This window comes from Salvelinus sp. IW2-2015, linkage group LG5 (genome assembly GCF_002910315.2).
Source record: "Salvelinus sp. IW2-2015 linkage group LG5, ASM291031v2, whole genome shotgun sequence".
Classification (NCBI taxonomy): Eukaryota; Metazoa; Chordata; class Actinopteri; order Salmoniformes; family Salmonidae; genus Salvelinus; species Salvelinus sp. IW2-2015.
The window spans coordinates 9,443,136-9,464,799 of NC_036844.1; the positions used below are offsets into that span (position 1 = coordinate 9,443,136).

At 46.5% G+C, this 21,664-nt stretch overlaps 1 long non-coding RNA gene and 1 pseudogene across 1 annotated transcript; one reads left to right on the plus strand and one right to left on the minus strand.

The window, feature by feature from the left end:
- Positions 1-4,055, minus strand: part of LOC112067833 (unconventional myosin-XVIIIb-like) — a 33,292-nt pseudogene extending 29,237 nt beyond the window's left edge.
- LOC139027736 (uncharacterized) lies at positions 764-1,430 on the plus strand. The gene is made up of 3 exons (XR_011479855.1): positions 764-845; positions 1,182-1,229; positions 1,296-1,430. It is a non-coding gene; the product is annotated as an uncharacterized lncRNA (long non-coding RNA).
- Positions 4,056-21,664: the final 17,609 nt, after the last annotated feature.

The following is a 21,664-nucleotide window of genomic DNA, read 5'->3' on the forward strand; positions in this document are numbered from 1 at the left end:
GCTTGCCAGAGAGCCACCGAGGCGGCAGAGAGAAGACACGCTCTGCAGAGAGCCACCGGAGGCGAGCAGAGAAGACACGCTGCTGCAGAGAGCACCGGAGGCGGCAGAGAGAGAGACACGCTGCTGCAGAGAGCCACCGGAGGCGCAGAGAATGAGAACACGCTACTGCAGAGAAGCCACCGGAGGCGCAGAGGAGAGAGACACGCTACTGCAGAGAGCACCGGAGGCGCAGAGAGAGAGACACGCTACTGCAGAGAGCCACCGCGAGGCGGCAGAGAGAGAGACACGCTACTGCAGAGACCACCGGAGGCGGCAGAGAGAGAAGACACGCTACTGCAGAGAGCCACCGGAGGCGGCAGAGAGAGAGACACGCTACTGCAGAGACCACCGGAGGCCGCGCAGAGAGAGAGGACACGCTACTGGCAAAGAGCCACCGGAGGCGCGCAGAGAGAGAGACACGCTACTGCAGAGAGCCACCGGAGGCGGCAGAGAGAGAGACACGCTACTGCAGAGAGCCCACCGGAGGCGGCAGAGAGAGAGACACGCGCACTGCAGAGAGCCACCGGAGGCGGCAGAGAGAGAGACACGCTACTGCAAGAGAGCCACCGGAGGCGGCAGAGAGAGAGACACGCTACTGCAGATGCAGAGGAGGGTAAGAGGGAGACGCAGGCAGGCAGGCATGCGCCACACAACACACACTCTGTGTCACTGCCTCCACTGTGTCTGCTCCGACCACCCATCTCTCCTCTCGCTCTCTCCAGGTCCAGGCTGAGTGCTACTCAATGTGTAGATGGCATGGCTTCGTAGGAGGAACTGTTCACGGCTATAGTGTCACTCATCGACAGGTACACACAAGCCTTTTATTTTTGCCTGTTCAAGACTAGTAGAGTACAAGTGCAGGCACAGAGTCATCAGATAGAATTGTAGTGTCGAGCCACCTCATGCATGGAGCCTGGGTGTTTCCCGCCTCGTCTCTCCCCGGACACAGTGGAGAAGAGAGGGCTGCAGGCTGGTCTGAACTCTGTAACAACTACCTACACGAGAGACTGCTGGAGAACTGCTACTCACAACACTTTCACACACACACGCGGACAGATACGCACAGGCTACAGAAACACACACGGCGCCACCTTTACACACTGCACACAAACATGTAACGTAGTGTGTACTGTTGTATCCAGGAGAGAGTTCCAGTAGACTTTGAGAGCTCCAGAGACCAGTCCTGCTGTGTGCTGCTGTGGTCCTGCTGTGGTGGTGTCCTCAGAGACAGTCCTGCTTGTGGTGGTGTCCTCCAGAGACCAGTCCTGCTGTGGTGGTGTCCTCCAGAGACCAGTCCTGCTGTGGTGGTGTCCTCCAGAGACCAGTCCTGCTGTGGTGGTGGTCCTCCAGAGACCAGCCTGCTGTGGTGGTGTCCTCCCAGAGACCGTCCTGCTGTGGGGTGCCTCCAGACGACCAGTCCTGCTGTGGTGGTGTCCTCCAGAGACCAGTCCTGCTGTGGTGGTGTCCTCCAGAGACCCAGTCCTGCTGTGGTGGTGTCCTCCAGAAACCAGTTTCCTGCTGTGGTGGTGTCCTCCAGAGACCAGTCCTGAGCGTGTCTCTCTCTGCCGCCTCCGGTGGCTCTCTGCAGCAGCGTGTCTCTCTCTGCCGCCTCCGGTGGCTCTCTGTAGCAGCTGTCTGAGGTGGTGTTTGAACACGGCCATGTGGAGCTCCTCCCCCTCACACCGTTGGCCACCTGGGCACTGTCGAGACTCACAAACGCCCTACGCCCCACTGGGGCAAAGAGGGGATAGAAAAAGCGGAGGGAAAAAGCAAAGAAGAGGAAGGTGGAAAAGAGAGAAAGTATTGGCATGGGTGGTCCTACTAACAGCTCAACTTCACAAAGTGTCATATGTTATGGAGAGCGATATGTTGATACAGTCTGTACCTTTACAGGCCCCCGCTGCTCCAAGATGGTATAACCCTGCCAGGACGTGCCATATTGCTCATCGGCTGAGAAGTCCAGCGTTTCCGTGGCCACCAGCAACAACACCGATGTACGCTGCTTTTCATCCACCTGACGGAGGGAGAGGAGGGAGGAGGGCATGGAGGAGAGGAAGATGGGCCTATTAGTTTCTGAGGTAGAGTAAGCAATACGGCCCAAAAAAGGTTCCAGGTTACCTTGGTGGGAGTGACTATTCCAAAAGAGTTGGCCTCAGAGAATTGGTGCATCTGCAGCTCCGTCCTATCAGGAGGAGACAGCAAGTCATGTAAGAGTGTGTGTTCGCACGTGTGTGTGTGTGTCTGTATCTCATCTCTGTACTGAGTCCAGCCAGCATCTGGGAGAATCCCAGGAAGTTACTCTCTCCCTCCATCTTCTGACACACCCTCCGCTTCTCTAACATCATAGTCTGGAGAAGATGAGGAGAGAGGGATGAAAAAAGAGGGATGAAGAAAGAAAGGAGGGAGAGGAGGGAGGACATTGAGACAACTATATTATGATACTGTACATACTGTAACATTATAAGCAATATACTTGCATAACGGGCAACAGTGTGTGTGTGTGTGTACCTGTAGGTGTCCAGCAGACACCAGTCCAGCGTGGTTGAAGTCCAGAGAGAGAACCAGTGGCGAAGCGAGATGAGGCGTCGCTGTGCTGAGAGCTCACACACCCAAACGACCTCAGGATCGTAAACACTGCCTGGATACGCTCCACTGGAAACACACACCCAAACGACCTCAGGATCGTAAACACTGCCTGAATACGCTCCACTGGAAACACACACACAAGGAGAGACAACATTCTACCCACAGTGTGCTATTACCTCACACCCTTCATAAATACACAAAGATTTCATATTACATTACGCAAACAATGCACGCAATGCACACACACACACAAAGCACTCACCACTGACGCTGTCTCCGACCGTGCCAGCCTGTTTGAGGAGTGTGTGTGGGTGAAAGCTTGGCAGGAGGTGGTCTTGCCCGTGCCACTGCGTCCCACCGCGCACACACTCTGGTCCCTGCGCGTGCCTACCTTGGAGACATACACACGCCTGACTAGAGCGGCCAGGGCAGGGGGAGCGTCCCACACACTGTCCCCACGACGGGAATGAGTGGTCTGGGGAGAGGAGACCACAACATTCCCTTATCATCTAGTTCCCGTGGAACTACAGCAATATAACACCTTGCTCCTATCACTGATGGACCAGAGAGTAGACACACTGGGTTTCCCGGAATGAATCACTCAGCAGAAACTAGCGTTCCTGCAGTGTGTGTGTGTGTGTGTGTTCACCTTTCCGTGTTGGTTCAGCGGCGGCCAGAAGTTGAGCAGGTTGGGTCCAGCGTGTGTGAGGGGCAGGCTGGCTTTAGCTCGACTGGTTAAAGTGTGGAGCGCTCCACACTCAGGTCCTCACACAGGTTCAACTCAGACGGATTCAACTGGAGAGAATGTCATGCTCCATGACATCATGCACACAGGTTCAACTCAGACGGATTCATTCTGGATGTCATGCTCCATGACATCATGCAGTGTTCCGTCTTCCCCCATTCTGACTCTCACTAGGCCTGCTGGGAGATCTGGGGTTCCCTTGTCTGGTTTCAGCTGAGTGGCTGGAACACAGAACCCACCAATCACAGACAATCTCAGTATAAACCCACCAATTGGCAAGTCTCAGGACAAAGCCATTAGTCACTTAAAGCTAGAATCCTTAGTTGCTACATCCATTTTTGGATTAAAAAAAGTATTAATATATGCTCATTAATTCTTGAAGAAAATAACTTATAAATGCTTCATGAGCTTAGATCCACTGCCATACCCCATCAGAACCCAAAATAGAAGCTTGTTTTACTCCAATGTTTGTAAAAAAGGAAATATAAAGAAACATTTTATAGCCTAGTAAACGTTTGGAAAACGTGTTTTAACGCATACAATGCTATTTCACAGTAAACAAATTAACATCAAGAAGGGCATTCGACATGCACTTACACAAATGACTGATGATTGGCTGAGAGAAATTGTTCATAAAAAGATTGTGGGGGGCGGTTTTGTAAGATTTCAGGGCACCTTTAGACATTATCGATCACAATCCGCTGCTGGAAAAACGTGTGTTATGGCTGCTATATTGTGGATAGACAGTTACCTGTCTAACAGAACACAGAGGTTGTTCTTTAATGGAAACCTCTCCAACATAATCCAGGTAGAGTCAGGCATTCCACAGGGCAGCTGTCTAGGCCCCTTTTTTCAATCTTTACTAATGACCTACCACTGGCTCTGAGTAAAGCCTGTGTGTCTATGTATGCTGATGACTCATCACTATAAACGCCAGTTACCACAGCAGGTGAAATCACTGCAACACTTAACAAAGAGTTGCAGTCAGTTTCAGAATGGGTGGCAAGAAATACAGTATATTAGTCCTAAATATTTAAAAACCTAAAAGCATTGTATTTGGGGCAAATCACTCACTAATACCTAAACCTCAAGTAAATCTTGTAATAAATATATTAGGAAATTGAGCAAGTTGAGTAGACTAAACTGCTTGGAGTAACCCTGGATTGTAAACTGTCATGGTGTAGATCAGTTGGTAGAGCATGGCGCTTGCAACGCCAGGGTTGTGGGTTCAATTCCCACGGACCAGTATGAAGATGTATGCACTCACTACTGAAAGTTGCTCTGGATAAAAGCGTCTACTAAATGACTCAAATGTACATGTAAAATGTCAACGCATATTGATGCAACAGTAGTGAAGATGGGGAGAGCTGTCCATAATTAAGGGCTGCTCTGCTTTCTTAACAAGACAGGCCCTAGTTTTGTCACACCTGGACTACAGTCCAGTCATGTGGTCAGGTGCCACAAAGAGGGACTTAGATAACATTAATAACATTCATAATATGCATACATGTCCTGGCTCAAAGTAGAGGAGAGATTGACTTCATCACCACTTGTATTTGTGAGAAGTGTTGACATGCTGAATCCACCGAGCTGCCTGTTGAATCTACTAGCACACAGCTTGGAGACAGCTCTGAGACAGGATTGTGTCGAGGCACAGATCTGGGGAAGGGTATTACATTTCTGCAGCTTTGGAGGTTCCCAAGAACAAACTGGCCTCCATGATTCTTAAATGGAAGAATATTGGAACCAACAAGACTCTTCCTAGAGCTGGCCGCCCGGCCAAACTGAGAAGATGGGGGAGAAGGGCCTTGGTCAGGGAGGTGACCAAGAACCCAATGGTCACTCTGACAGACCTCCAAAGTTCTTCTGTGGAGATGGGAGGAATCATCTCTGCAGCACTCCACCAATCAGGCTTTTATGGTAAAGTAGCCAAACGGAAGCCACTCCTCAGTAAAAGGCACATGGCAGCCTGCTTGGAGTTTGCCAAAAGGCACCTAAAGGACTCTGACCATGAGAAACAAGATTCTCTGCTCTGATGAAACCAAGATTGAACTCTTTGGCCTGAATGCCAAGAGTCACATCTGGAGGAAACCTGGCACCATCCTTATGGTGAAGCATGGTGGTGGCAGCCTCATGCTGTGGGGATGTTTTTCAGCGACAGGGACTGGGAGACTAGTCAGGATCAAGGGAAAGATGAACGGAGCAAAGTACAGAGACATCCTTCATGAAAACCTGCTCCAGAGATATCAGGACCACAGACTGGGGCCACGGTTCCTCTTCCAACAGGACAACGACCCTAAGCACACAGCCAAGACAACGCAGGAGTGGCTTTGGGGCAAGTCTCTGAATGTCCTTGAGTGGCCCAGCCAGAGCTGGAGAGGCCTGAAATAGCTGTGCAGCGACGCTCCCCATCCAACCTGACAGAATTTAAGAGGATCTGCAGAGAAGAATGGGAGAAACTCCCCAAATACAGGTGTGCCAAGCTTGTAGCGTCATACACAAGAAGACTCAAGGCTGTAATCGCTGCCAAAGGTGCTTCAACAAAGTACTGAGTAAAGGGTCTGAACACTTATGTAAATGTGATATTTCATTTTTTTTTTTAAATCTGCTTTTGGTTTTTCATGATCCATTTTAGAATAATGTTGTAATGTAACAAAATGTGGAAAAAGTCAAGGGGTCTGAATACTTCCGAATGCACTGTATGTGGTAGTAGAGTAGGGGCCCGAGGGCACACACTCAATATGTTGTGAAAGCTGTATTGTAATGTTTAAAAAAATATTTAACTGCCTTATTAACTTTGCTGGACCCCTGGACTAATGGAGATCCATAACAACTGCAAATACAAAACGTGTGATACTATGGATGGTCAGTCCTTGCATTGAATTTGGGAGTGGTTACATTTCTCCAGGCCCATCCATAAGCTTTTCATCAAAACACAGGCGGGGCGGCCGCTTTGTTATTGTTTCAATTAAGGATTCCAGCTTTAGAGGCACCACAAGATGTGTTTGATGTTAACAGGGAGACATTCTTCTATAGTTAATTAAGCACTGTATATTTGTCCCAACATGATTTATCGTTGTTTTTGTGGAGAAAATTTCAGTCATAGTGGAGATTTCCTGGTTGTGATTCTAGTCTGTATTCTCAGTATTGTTCTCACAGCACAACTAAACAGAGATTACCAGGGTTTATGTCTCAGGGGATTAAACTCTGATATGCATCCCTAATCTCTGATCCCTGTGAGTGAGTGTGTGTGTGTCATTCAAATCAATCAAATGTATTTATAAAGCCCTTTTTACATCAGCCGACGTCACAAAGTGCTATACAGAAACCCAGCCTAAAACTCCAAACGAGCAAGCAATGCAGATGTAGAAGCACGGTATGTGTGTGTGTGTGTGTACCAGGGTTCATGGGATGTGTGTGTGAGTATATGAAAATCGAATAGGATTAATGCTAGCTAGATGTTGTAGTAATAAAAATGTGATTCACTTTAAAAAAATTAAAAAAATGTAATAACATTTTCAAACAGTACATTTATATTTTCCAACGGGGCTATACATTTGGGTGAGGTTTTTTTCCCGCCTGAGTAGCCTCGTTTCACTGCCAAAAATAAAATAAAGCATATAGTGTTCAGCGAAATAACACAAATACAGGTAGCCTAGTCAAATAATTAACATCCAATCACATTAACCGTTACTCTCTCGCGGGAAACCTTCACTCTTGCGCAGACATTTAGAAATGAAACATGACAAGCCACGGGAGTTTTTGGAGCGAGATTAAAGATGACTTTTGAGTAGTAAGACATGTATAAAAGCAACAGATACCATTAATAAGAAGGGGCAAAAGCGTCTTATATGGTGAGCTACCGAGTGGCTAGCACAGGCAAACCCCATACTATTGTGAGGGACTTAATTCTTCCTGCTGCTGCGGATATGGCTGGGGGAATGCTGGGGGAAAAGGCGCAAACAACTATACAGACAATGCCTTCATCAAACAACACTGTTTCACGACGCATCAGTGACATGGCAGGAGATGTTTTGAAACAATTACTGCTTCAGTCAGTGAATTATATGCGTTACAGCTGGATGAGTSAACAGACGTGGCGGGCCTGGCACAGCTCCTGGTAAATGTCCGTTACGTTTATGGGGGTGTCAATTAAGGAAGACATCCTCTTCTGCAAACCCCTGGAAACCAGGATAACATGATAGGATATTTTTAAAGTACTGGACAGCTTTGTGACATCAAATGGACTTTGGTGTTCAAGATGTGTTGGTATCTGTACTGATGGTGCAAAAGCCATGACAGGGAGACATAGTGGAGTGGTAATGCGCGTGCAAGCAGTTGCTCCCGACGCCACTTTGTTACACTGCAGCATCCACCGAGAGGCTCTTGCTGCCAAGGGAATGCCTGACAGCTTGAAAGACATTTTGGACACTACAGTGAAAATGGTTAACTTTGTTAAAGCAAGGCCTCTGAACTTTTCTGTCTGCATTAACAAGGACAGCACACAGGTCTTTCTGTCATTGTATGATTTTTTTGTGTGCAAATGAACTCAAGCTTACAGACMATGTCAAATGTGAAATAGCGAAGCACCTGAGTGAGCTGGGTGCGCAATTATGCACGTACTTTCCCGAAATGGACGACACAAACAACTGGATTCGTTATCCCTTTCATGCCTTGCCGCCAGTCCACTTACCGATATCTGAACAATTAAATTGAATTTAAATCAGAAGCGACTGCCAGATTTCTGGATTGGGCTGCGCTCAGTTTCTTGCCTTGGCAAATCACGCTGTTAAGACACTGATGCCCTTTGCAACCACGTACCTATGTGAGAGTGGATTCTCGGCTCTCACTAGCATGAAAACTAAATACAGGCACAGACTGTGTGTGGAAAATATTTTAAGACAGACTCTCCAATACAACCCAACATTGCAGAGTTATGTGCATCCTTTCAAGCACACCCTTCTCATCAACCAAGCACACCCTTCTCATCAACCTATTTGTTCACCATTTTTGATGAACAAATAAGGTTTTATATGTAAGATGGCTAAATAAAGAACAAAATTATTATTTGTGCCCTGGTCCTATAAGAGCTCTTTGTCACTTCCCACGAGCCGGGTTGTGACAAAAACTCACACTTATTCTTATGTTTAATGAATGTATCGTATAGTGTGTGTGTGGCAGGCTTACAATGACGACAAAAAACAACATTTGAGAGTGCGCTGACCCTGGTGCTAGAGGGGGTACAGCTGGAGGTTGAATGTTTGAAGGGGGTACGGGAGTATAAAAAGTTTGGGAACCACTGCTCTAGTCTAACGACTCACACTAAATTCTTCCGCTGCTCTGCCGTTCGCTACATACTATAGTCTGAGACGGCCGTCATTGAAGTGTTTTGGAGTGACGAGGGGCGCTGTACAAAACAAAGTCATCAGCGATCGGATGTTCTTTAAGCAATCAGAGAATCAAAGCCCGTGAAGAATTTTCAACCCGCCGCTTCAGCCACGTGTGTTCTGGCTCCCGCAGTACGAAGGGCTGGATAGAAAAGCAGTGCTAAAACAGGGTGCTATTAACACACCGACCAATCCCACACAACACATACAGGGAACCACACTACATTACCACCACTTACTCAGGCTAAAGCCCTCCTTGTGGACGGACCACACATTCCCGACTTCATGCCACACATCCCTCACCTGGCAGAGAGAGAGAGGAGAGAGAAGGAAAGAAAGCCGGAGAGAGAGAGAGAAAGCCAGAGAGAGAGAAGAAAGAGAGAGAGAGAGAAGAAAGAGAGAGAGAGAGAGCAAGAGAGAGAAACCTGTTTCTCAAAACCTGTTCACAAACCTGTTCTACTAACACACTGAAGCCTCAGGACCAGAACATCCAATCAATCAGAATAAACCAAATTACAACACAGTCAAAACAAAACTACATTGCTTATTGGGAAACGCAAGCACAAACACAAAGCAAAATGCAGTGCTATCTGGCCCTAAATCGACGATACACCGTGGCTAACTATTTTACCATGGTTACTGATCAAAACCTTAGAAAAACCTTGACAAAGTACAGGCTCAGCGAGCACAGCCTTGCCATTGAGAAGGGTAGACACAGGAAAACCTGGCTCCCTGTAGAGGAAAGGCTGTGCAATCACTGCACAACAGCAGAACCTGAGACGGAGCTGCATTTCCTGACAAAATGTGAAAAATATAAAACAATTAGTGTCATTTCCCCAAATTTGAAACCCTTATTAAAGGTTTCAAAGACCTCTCTGATGAGAGTAGGCTACGCGTCCTGTTGGGGGAGGACGCAGAGAGCTGTGGGTTGGCAGCGCACTACATTGCTGCCTGCCATAAGTTGAGGGACAGTGTCTGACAGACCAATCAACCTGCACATGTCCTCTACTGTATGCTTATTGTTATTGTTCAATGTATGGTTATTTTGAACCTTGGTTATTGTTGTTACTGTTGTCCCGTTGACAATTTTGATTCTCTTTGTTTTTTTCATATTGTAAATATCCAAAATAAGCTTTGGCAATATGTACATTGTTACGTCATGCCAATAAAGCAAATTGAATTGAGAGAGGAAAGAGAGAGAGAGAGAGAGAGAGAAGAGAAGAAAGAGAGAGAGAAGAGAGAGAGGAGAGAGAAAAGAGAGACGAGAGAGAAAAGAGAGAGACAGAGAGAGACAGAGAGAGAGAGCGAGAGAGAGGGAGAAAAAGAAAGAGGAGGCGGGGGGAGAAAGAGAGATGCAAAATTGTGTGTATTCTACAGCATGTAGTGTGTGTGTTCTTTAGAAGGTGTATGTTCCAGGAAGCCAGGTAGCCTAGCGGCTAAGAGCTACACGAAGAAAGAAAACAGCACATGACTCATGCCAGAGAACACCGCATAACGTGTCTCGTGCTCTACAAAACACGCTGCTACAAAAACCGAGTGCCTTTGCGACGCCCCAGTGCAGCAGGTATGCATAGCACGCATACGGTACGTACATATCTTAGGACATGACCACGTGACATCATACCTCTTCCCTCTCATGTTCTGTTATTATGTCTGTTGCCCCTCAGGCTCCTGTCTCTCCTCTATCACTCCCTCTTTCTTCTTCTCTTCTTTCTGCTCATCTTTCTTTACTTCCATTTTTGGCATCTTGACATCATTTGTCATCATTCCCTGACTTCACTTCCTGACCCTGCTTCAACAGCTCAGCTTTCATTTCCTGTTTCTGCTTCGGTTGCTCTGTTGTAATTTCCTGTTTCTGCTTCAGCTGCCCCGATTTCCTGTTTCCGTGGCCGCTTCCTGTTTGGCTGTCTCCCCCAGGGGTGGGCTCTTGAGTTTGGGGGAGAGGCATCGCCGGGGCGTGGAGGTCTTGAGATCTGATTGGTGGGGTGGCGGCCTCGCTCTCCATTGACCAACTGCTCGTTTCGCAGGGCCATCTCGGCCTCTAGGATTGGTGGAGTCTGATCCGGGAGGAGAAACTGCTGCTATGCTGGAAAGAATGCTGGAAAGAAACAAGATGGACGCCACCACAGTTAACTGCAGGATTTGCTGTGATTAATCGCAAACTCAGATTTGCAGAATAGCTGTGATTTAAGATTTTTCATACAAAAAGCATCACACTGTCGTGTTTTAGCTGTATAGAATTTGGGATGTTTTCAGTGCATTTTAAACACTTTCAGACACTGCGATTAATAAAATCAAATCCATAAAAATGTTAACGAGTTAACTGATTAACTCTGACAGCCCTAATTTTCACAGCATGTATTTGAACTGGGCCACAAACCAGACTCAGATTTACTGTTAGAAAAAGGCGCAATACAGTCTACAGGACAGGCTCAGCGGCTATATAGTGTGACAGCAGGCTAGCTCAGAGACTCTCACACACACACTAGTGTGGAAGAGCAAATATTATCTAAGTTTAGGACTGCAGTTCACAGAGTTTCCTCTCGTCCACTAACAGGTGTGAAATACCGCTGTGAATTACTGACATATATAATTTCAACTGTATGGAATAATTCCTGAACTAGTCTATGACCGGTTTACTACTGGTTCATTAATAACAGAGGAGGTATGATCAGTTTAGACCTGTTGTTACTGTGGAGGCGAGAGGACAGAAAGGTCAATAGGACAACTCTCCTATCCTCTGCTCAGGGGTGGTCGAAACAGGTTACTCATCCATTTGAATGATAATACATACAGTACTAGAATATAGGAATTAAAAAGAGATGGGTGATAGAGTGTGTGGTGCTCTGGTTACTGTGTGCACACAGGAGTGGTTGTGTTTGCAGACGGTACATTCAAAGCAGTGTGGGACATACAGTAGACTACACAAAGAATTACATATCCAACACACACACACACACAAACTGGCTGATCGTTCTAGAATACACACATGAAAACCCATTAAGAACACACATTTAGGGAACACACAGGACTCTAGAACACACATTAAGGGAACACACATTTAGGGAACACACAGGACTCTAGAACACACATTAAGGGAACACACAGAGTGAGGACCATTCCAGACCATTCTAGAACACACAGAGTGAGGACCATTCTAGAACACACAGAGTGAGGACCACTCTAGACCATTCTAGAACACAGAGTGAGGACCATTCTAGAACACACAGAGTGAGGACCATTCCAGAACACAGAGTGAGGACCATTCCAGAACAGTAATGCCTCGTGCCACGTCATCTCTGCGCCTCCCTTCTGCTCCCAGAGCTTTAAGCGTGAGGAAAGCGCCATGGCAACGGCTGCTGGGGGAGGAGTCAGGGGTGAGGGGTCAAACAGTCAGAGGTCAGCCAGATGTGATGTCAGAGTTGGGGAGCGGGACACCACAGAAACGGTGATACAACCTGAGGATGGAGAGAAACAGAAATAGGAGAGCGAGAAAGAGATAGGGATGGAGAGAGAAGATTCAGAGAGAGATGGAGAGGGAGTAGAAAAGAGAGAGGGATGGAGAGAGAAGATTCAGAGAGATGGAGATGGAGAGAGAGTAGAAAAGAGAGAGAGGATGAGGGTGAAAGAGAGGCGGATGAGAAGATTCAGAGAAAGAGAGACGAGAGAGAGAGAGAGAGAGAGAGATGGAGAGAGTAGAAAAGAGAGAGGGATGGAGAGAGAGAAGATTCAGAGAAGAATGGAGATGGAGAGAGAGAGTAGAGCAAAAGAGAGATGGAGATGGAGAGAGAAGATTCAGAGAGAGATGGAGATGGAGAGAGAGTAGAAAAGAGAGAGAGGGATGGAGAGAGAAGATCAGAGAGAGATAGAGAGAGAGAGATGGAGAGAGAGTAGAAAAGAGAGAGGATGGAGAGAGAAGATTCAGAGAGAGAGAGAGAGAGAGATGGAGAGAGAGTAGAAAAGAGAGGGATGGAAGAGAAGATTCAGAGAGAGATGAGAGATGGAGAGAGAGTAGAAAAGAGAGAGGGATGGAGAGAGAAGATTCAGAGAGAGATGGCGATGGAGAAGAGAGTAGAAAAGAGAGAGGGATCGAGAGAGAAAGATGAGAGATGGGAGAGAGACGTAGAAAAGAGAGAGGGATGGAGGAGAGAGAAGATTCAGAGAGAGATGGAGATGTAGAGAGAGTAGAAAAGAGAGAGGGATGGAGAGAGAAGATTCAGAGAGAGATGGAGATGGAGAGAGTAGAAAAGAGAGAGGGATGGAGATGGAGAGAGTAGAAAAGAGAGAGGGATGGAGAGAGCATTGAACGTTTAAAAGAATTGTCCAATACCTTTCTGGTGACATGTAGTAACCGCTGTAAAGTTGACAATGCATGATGAAACACCTCACGATATGGTGGAATACCATGACAGATCACTCAACACCAGTAAACATACACACACCAGCTGTCTCTCAGAAATATTAGTCCTTCTAGTGAAGTCATATGCACACACACACACACACACTTGAATATCTGCACAACCTCTCACAAACGACTGTTTCTTCTCCCACCCAACACAGTCCCAACCTGGGTCTCGTGTACGCCACTCATGCCCTCTCCTCTCCAGTTTCAGCCTGACTCAGCTGTCCGTTCCATTGGGCTTCTCAGACACACACCTCTGGGCCCCTGGCCCTCACAGACACAYACCTCTGGGCCCCTGGCCCTCACAGACACACACACACACAGCTCTGGGCCCCTGGCCCTCAGGACCTTGCAGACACACACACACCTCTGGGCCCCTGGCCCTCAGGACCTTACAGACACACTTGCTACCTGCAGCCCCTGCCTGGAACACCAGCGGGCGTAGACAGACAGAGACCTGTTGGGTGAAGGGCAGCTCAGGTGGTGCCTGGTAGGAAGGAGAAAAGTGGTGCCTGGTTTTATGCAAGTATTGGGTCTAGGGATGGACACACATGAAGACATACCCTGTTGTGGACAGTCTCGAAGCAACATAACACCAACGAAGCCTATTCATCTCTGAGAGGGATGTAGGTTAGTAGGACAGACAACCACCTTCAAAGATATTTATACTACAGTGTTAACCAGTTGATTCACAATAACACGTTCCTGGGCGATATGTACGCTACCGCTTACCTGTGCCAGATGTAACCGTGGCGACATGACGCAGTGTCAACGGCACGTTCACGGGAACAGGGGCTTAACTCCAGTGGTTTCCAAACTTTTGTCTCCCGCCTGAAGCAATCCCAGTTCTTGTGACCCACCAAATCAACACAACTGTGTCATTACAGTAGTAACAACCCGGTCCACACAGACAGAATTGGCCATGACCTTATCCAGTCTACGTGGGGGGACTCTGTTCTATTTGTCTGAAACTGCAGACTAGTGGCACTAGGGCAGCTACTGTAACCCAGGCCCTCTCCCTTGTCCTCCCTCTGCCCTACTCGCTTTTCTCTTCCCCTGTCCTATCCTTTTCCCTTAACCCCCTTCTCCCCTACCTGTGACTCAGTCCACCCCGGGCTTTATAAATAAAATTATGAGAACAAACTCGCTTTTCACAAACTATTCTCTGGCATGTCACAGAAATACATACTAAACACATAATTCGCTTACCTTATGAAGGCTATTAAATCAATGCAGGGACTCCAAATGTACTGGTTTATAATCCCAATCCTGCCAGGCCAAAGTGAGAGGCTCACTGTCCCACCGTCAAACAGAAACACACACACACACAAGCCGAGTGGGGCACCAATCAAAGCAGTCAGAAAAAGAGTGACAGACATCTCTCTCTCTCGTTCTCACACACACACACACACCTCTCTCTCGTTCTCACACACACACACACACACACACACACACACACACACACACACACACACACACACACACACACACACACACACACACACACACACACACACGAGGCAGCTTGCCTGCCAATAGATTGTGCCATAAATATAGTGGGACGGGGGGGTAGTATGGGATACTACCCTGTTAGGAAAACGGGACGCTAGTAAATGAGAAGGGAGAGAAAAAAAGAGAGGGGAGAGAGAATACAGTTGGGGGAAAGCAATAAGGGTTAGACAATGTTGCAAACTAACATTCACCCGGTGTCTTCAATTTGCCTCAGGCTAAGACCCCAGGCCCAAACTAACCAACAGATGACTAGCATACAAAAACAGAGGCGAGAGAGGGGAAAGCTGGAATGTTTTGGTAGTCTACTGGGATATGGACATAAGCGTGATGCATTGTTGTTGATATTGGAAGAGTGAAACGCACACAAGAACTCAAAAGCCCATTCCAGAGCAACAGCTAGAAAAAGCCTTGTATCTCTGTCTTGAGGGGTAGTCAGCTGTCGCTCCAACCGGACAGCTACAGCTTCGTAAAGCCTCGTAGAGAAAGGAAGATGGCTGGAAGGGGAGGGGGGTACCAGAAGGGTGAGGGAGAAAAGTAGGGGAGGGAAAAAAGTAGGGGAGGGAAAGGGGGTGAGAAAATAAGAGGAAGGGAGAAGAGCTAGGGGAAGTTGAGAGGGAGGGGGACAGAAGCGGTGGGGAAGGGGGAGGAAAGAGGGCTGGGACCTCTGACCTATCCCAAGAAGCCTCCAGCATCCTCTTCTGCACAGTATACAAAACAGGTTTCAGAGGGAGGGCACATCAAGTGGGACACGGTCCAAGAACCCTTTTTTTTTTTTTTTTTAAACGTAGATTTGGCTAGATTACTTTGATGTTGTATTATCATCATCAACAGTCCAGTGTCTGTGCCTCATGAAGAAATACACTGTTTTTAAATTCAAACATGGAATAAAACAGCGATTCATTTACTCAAACTTATTTCATTAGTTGGATGTTATGGGAAGATAAATTGTCACTAGACTGTTGGCTGCTGTTACCACAGTATTTCTAAAGAACAAACATTACCCCCCCCCCCCCATATGTTAACATTTGAACATGATCACTAATTGACACTCATACCTCCCTTTGATATCATGACACACTATGTAGTGTACTAAAGTAGTGTCCCGACAGGTCAACAAACCACACGTTACACAAAGCAACACGGACAAAAGAAAATGATGTATTTATTTCTGAACTGTTTCATATAAGCAGTCCCAACACATATGCTCCTAGCGGTCTTAAAAACAATATAACAAAATTCATTAAAACAAAATGTAATAACAATAATCATTGAATAATATTACCAATAACAGTAATCATCATCGTCATAACTTTAATGGTAATAGTAACCCAAAGCCAGTAGTATTTGCGTTTGTTTGTGGCACGTGTCAAATCATTTGTCTGGTGGTGTGTAAACCGGAGTATTCTATAGCGAGACCCCTGGCGCGAGCTCGTAGACAGAGGGCGCTATCCCCCCCCAAAAAAACACACAATAAATATGAAAGAGCAAGAGTCCGGGTATTCAAACAAAAATAATCTGGCAATTTGAAGGTACGATAGCTAAAGTCTTTATGTGCAAGATCCAAAGTTTTCACCACAAACAGATTTACACACTTCAAAACCCCGACGCTCACACAGAGCATCCTCAGCTGAAGATCGTCTCTACATCGTGAAATCTTCTTAAATAAACCTAGAGCATTTGTCATTTAATATACACACATATATTCATTCATATATATATATATATACTTAAATTTTTTGTTAGTTTTTTTTCCTTCCTATATGCTGCCTCTTTTCATTGTCTTGTTTTGTTGTCAAGCTTGTGTGTGCGCGTGTAATGTTCGACAAAAACATGTCCACTAAATAAAACATACTGACAAGCGATTGAATGCAGCGCACACACACACACACACACACACACACACACACACACTCATGCTTGTACACACAACACACACACACACTGAATAGACCCATTACAACCAAGCCTTGTGTGTGTGTGTGACAAGTGGAGGTGCTGAAAGCCAGATTCACTCCATGCTGACACACACACACAACACACACACACACACACACTCTTCTATTCCACATCCTCAGTTTGGTCAGTTTTGTACCCTTTAAAAAAGACCCACTCCTCAGATTCAAAAGGTTGAGAGAGAGAGAGAGAGAGAGTGTGTGTGTGGCCAGAGGCTGGCGCTGAGGGGTTCGTCCCCGCAGGGGCCTGTTCAGATAGGAGGATTCTCATTGGTCCAGAACAGTCAGCCCAGCCAATCAGAATCAATCAGCGACAGGTATTTGGCACATTGAACATCGAGTAACACATTAGGTTAAAAAGGTGAGACAAAACCCATTCATTTTGGTAAAAAAAAGAAAAAAACGCCCTGAAGAGGTATCTCTCTAAAACGACATCACTTCCCCTGACTGACCTGTGTAGGCCTCTAAGAATATCAACACCCCCCCCCCAACACATAAACCCTCCTCTACCCCCCCAGCCACACGCAGGTCACAGCTGTGGAAACGCACGGATATATCACAGACGAGGAACCTTCTACTGCATGGAAGAAAAGGGGGGGGGAACCCCAGAAAAACCCAGAAATTAAAATTGAGTGAACAAATCCTTTCTCCTCTCTTTTCTACAACCAGCTGCGCATTCATGTCCTTCGCTTAAACGGACGTGTCACGGCTGCAGCCACAGCAGCACAGCTGGTTCTCCTAATATATAAAGCCAGAGAGAATTGTGGGTCTACCATTCTGGGTCACATTCAGAAACAATCCATAGGTTCAAACCGGACTGAAGGGGACTAACAGATTCGGGTTCCGCGTCACCTACCACCTCTCTCTCTCTCTCTCTCTCTGCACTGACCTACTTATATGGCCAATCCTGTGTGTGTGTGTGTGTGTGTGTGTGTGTGTGTGTGCTCGTGTGTGATCTACATCTGGATAGCTGCAAGACTACGGCGTACACATTAGAGCTGCCCTGACACAATTACAACTTCTCACACAGCAAAGTATCCGTCCCAGCTGGGGTTCAAAACTCACATACAGTCCCCGCTCTGAGGTACGCATACTGCCAGGTGAATGAAAGACCCCCTCCCCAACATTCCTAAAGAGAAGAGTACAGATTCACATACGAATGCAAACGTGTGGTAGAGCAGTACTGGAGTAAAGGACTGGAGGAGATGCACAGAGAACGTCTTGGCCTTCGTACACACCATCCCCGGTTCCCATAGTTTCAGGTGCAAACATCCCCCCCCAGTCTATATGGTTACCAAGAGCCATGCACGAGCCGCATCGGAGAGGTTTGTCCGTGGCGACAAGAGTTCCGTGCCAGAGAGTTCTGTATCCGGGGGGGGGGGGGGGGACGCCTGCTTACAAAACGGGTCCTCCTGGATGCTTAGGTGACTCAAGAAAATATTGACATTGGCACTTTATGCATTTCACTGATGGAGGGAAGATGGAGGGGAGGGATGGAGGAGGAGAAGAGGGTAAACGGAGGAGAAGAGGGTAAACGTCTTTTCAAAAAGTCAAAGCAGTCATCTTTCTCTCCTTCGTTCGTGCTCTGTGGAAGGAATGAAACCTGCTGCCAACCTCTATGGCCCCATCTCTGGACACACACACTCACAGCTAACACACAGGGACAACAGCGTACACACACACTTACACACACACTCACTGCCATTCTCTCGGTTTGTCTCTCTGCTTCCTGTCCTCCTCCCACCATCATTCCACTTCTCCTTTCCCTTCTTCATGAGCTCACAGGAGAGGGACGTTATTGGTCCGGCCCCTCTCTCCAAGCGGTGCCATTGGTCCAGATACTCACCTACTGCTTTAGGTCCCCGCCCCTCCACTACAGCCAGCCAATCCCGTGGAGAGCGGCCCGGCAGGTGCGTGTGGCTCGGGTCCAGTCTCAAGACGAGGCTGGGGGGAACGAGGGACAGAGGGAGGGACGGGTGGAGAGAAGAGGAGGTGGGGACAGGTGCCCTAGTCTTCCCTCTCCTACTCGGGACTGGCGTTTGCTGCTCTGCCGGGTTCAGTTGGTGTGTGCGCGCTCGTGTGCGTGAGGTCGGCTGTGTGGAATGCTGGTCCATTGGGGTGCGAGAGGAAGAGGGATGCGTGGCACCGCTCCAGGGTGCGGTCGGAGAGGGAGGGCGCTCTGGTTCTCTTTAGGTACACGCATGGTCCGATGGTACGTTTTTGCCTTTCGGTGTGTGTGTGTGACAACAGAGGAGAGAGGCTGGCAGGCTTGGTCCATACACACTCCAGAGTGAGAGTGTGGAGGCTTTATTGATGTGTGTGTTGTTGTGAGGTGATGTGTGTGTGTGTGTGTTGTGTGTGTGTGTGTGTGTGTGTGTGTGTGTGTGTGTGTGTGTGTGTGTCTTAGGACTTGGGCTGTGGCGGGCGGGTTGCATAGGGGATGAGGTTAGGATGCGGTGTGTGTAGGTGTGTGTGTGTAGGTGTGTGTAGGTGTGTGTGTGTGTGTAGGTGTGTGTGCGGCCTACAGGCCGTTGCTGTTGCGGTGTGTGAGAGGAGGTTTGGAGAGCTCCACCCCCCCAGCCCGTCCCTTCCCAATGACCTTAGGGGCGCGACGCAGCAGCTTCTGGGCCTCAGTGAACGCCTCGGTCAGCTCCTTCTTCCACTGGACAAACTCTGGGTCACTCTGCAGAGACAGAGATAATAAACATATTATTACACACACACCTTCCATTTTACAAACTTCTAATAGAATTAATAATACATAAAAAATTTTAAAAAATTACAGACTAGGGCTGCAAAAATCCGATGGCTTTCCCAAAACTCCCAGGTTTTTCAGAAATCCTGCTTGGAAAATACCTGGTATTGGGAGGGTATAAGCAGGAAATCTGGAATTCTCCATCCAGGATTTCTGGAACACTTGGGAATTTTGGGAAAGTTAACTTTTTAGGGATAGGGGGCAACATTTTCACTTTGGATGAATTGCGTGCCCAAATTGAACTGCCTCCTACTCTGTCCCAGATGCTAATATATGCATATTATTACCATTGGATAGAAAACACTCTGAAGTTTCTAAAACTGTTTGAATTATGTCTGTGAGTATAACAGAACTCATATGGCAGGAAAACTTCCAAACTTCTGAGGCTGGTCGATATTCAACTCATCGCCTGTTCAAATCCCAGTAAGATATGGATCTGTTTGCACTTCCTACGCCTTCCACTAGATGTCAACAGACTGTAGAACGTTGACTGACGCTTATACTGTGTTGTGGGGCCGGATGAGAGGGGAATGAGTCAGTGGTCTGGCAGATTGCCAGTTCCTGGTCAAGCGCATTCCACATGATATTGCCTTGCGTTCCATTACTTCTACAGACACGAAGGAATGCTCCGGTTGGAACGTTATTGGATATATGTGATAACAACATCCTGAATATTGATTCTCTACTTAGTTTGACCAGTTTATTCGACATGCAATATAACATTTTGAAGTTTTCGTCCGACGTTATGCGGGACTTGCACGAGCGTTTGGATATGTGTACTGAACGCGCTAGCAAAAGTAGCTACTTGGACATAAATAATTGACATTATCGAACAAAACAAAAATTCAACAAAAATTCCTGGGAGTGCATTCTGAAGAAGATCAAAGGTAAGGGAATATTTATGATGTAATTTCGTATTTCTGTTGACTCCAACATGGCGGAGAAATGTTTTTTATATCTGAGCGCCATCTCAGATTATTGCAGTGTGCTTTTTCCGTAAGTTTTTTTTTAAAAATCTGACAGCGGTTGCATTAAGAACAAGTGTATCTTTAATTCTATGTAAAACATGTATCTTTCATCAAAGTGTATGATGAGTATTTCTGTTATTAGATGTTGCTCTCTGCAATTTCCCCGGATATTTTGGAGGCATTTCTGAACATGGCGCCAATGTAAACTAAGATTTTTGGATATAAATATGCACATTATCGAACAAAACATACATGTATTGTGTAACATGATGTCCTATGAGTGTCATCTGATGAAGATCATCAAAGGTTAGTGATTAATTTTCTCTCTATTTCTGCTTTTTATGACTCCCATCTTTGGCTGGGAAAATGGCTGTGTGTTTTTTGGACTTGGAGGTGATCTAACGTAATCATATGTTGTGTTTTCACTGTAAAGCATTTTTCAAATCGGACACGATGGGTAGATTAACCTCTTTCAGCTAGGGGGCAGAATTTTTATGTTTGGAAAAATAACGTTCCCAAGGTAAACGGACTATTTCTCAGGTCCAGATGCTAGTATATGCATATAATTGACAGATTTGGATAGAAAACTCTAAAGTTTCCAAAACTGTCAAAATATTATCTGTGAGTATAACAGAACTGATTTTGCAGGCGAAAACCTGAGGAAATCCAACCCGGAAGTGCCTTTTATTTTGAAAAATCCCTTTTCCGTTGTCTGCCCCTCCTCCATTTAAAGGGGTATCAACCAGATTCCCTTTCCAATGGCTTCCTCAGGCTGTGACCAGGCTTTAGACATAGTTTCAAGCTTTTATTTTGAAAAATGAGCGAGATTTTTCAAAACGCTTCAGGTGTCCTTTGATTAGTTCCTGCGCGCGAGAGATGTAGCTCGACATTTTCTTTCTCTGTCATTATCATGTCAGATTTTGAAAATATGCTTTACAGCGAAAGCAATCCAAGCGTTTGTGGAGTTTATCATCACTAGACAAAACAGTAAGAACAGCTAGCCTCAAATTAGCTTGGTCCCGAAAGTCAGAAAAGCAATAACATTAATCGCTTACCTTTGATAATCTTCGGATGTTTGCACTCACGAGACTCCCAGTTACACAATAAATGTTATTTATGTTCGATAAAGATTTGTTTTATAACCTAAAACGCCATTTGGTTTGCGCGTTAGTTCAGAAAACCACAGGCTCGTTCCGGTCCTGAAAGGCAGACGAAAATTCCAAAAGTATCCGTAATGTTCGTAGAAACATGTCAACGTTTTTTATAATCAATCCTCAGGTTGTTTTTAACATACATAACTCATTCAATACTACAAAGA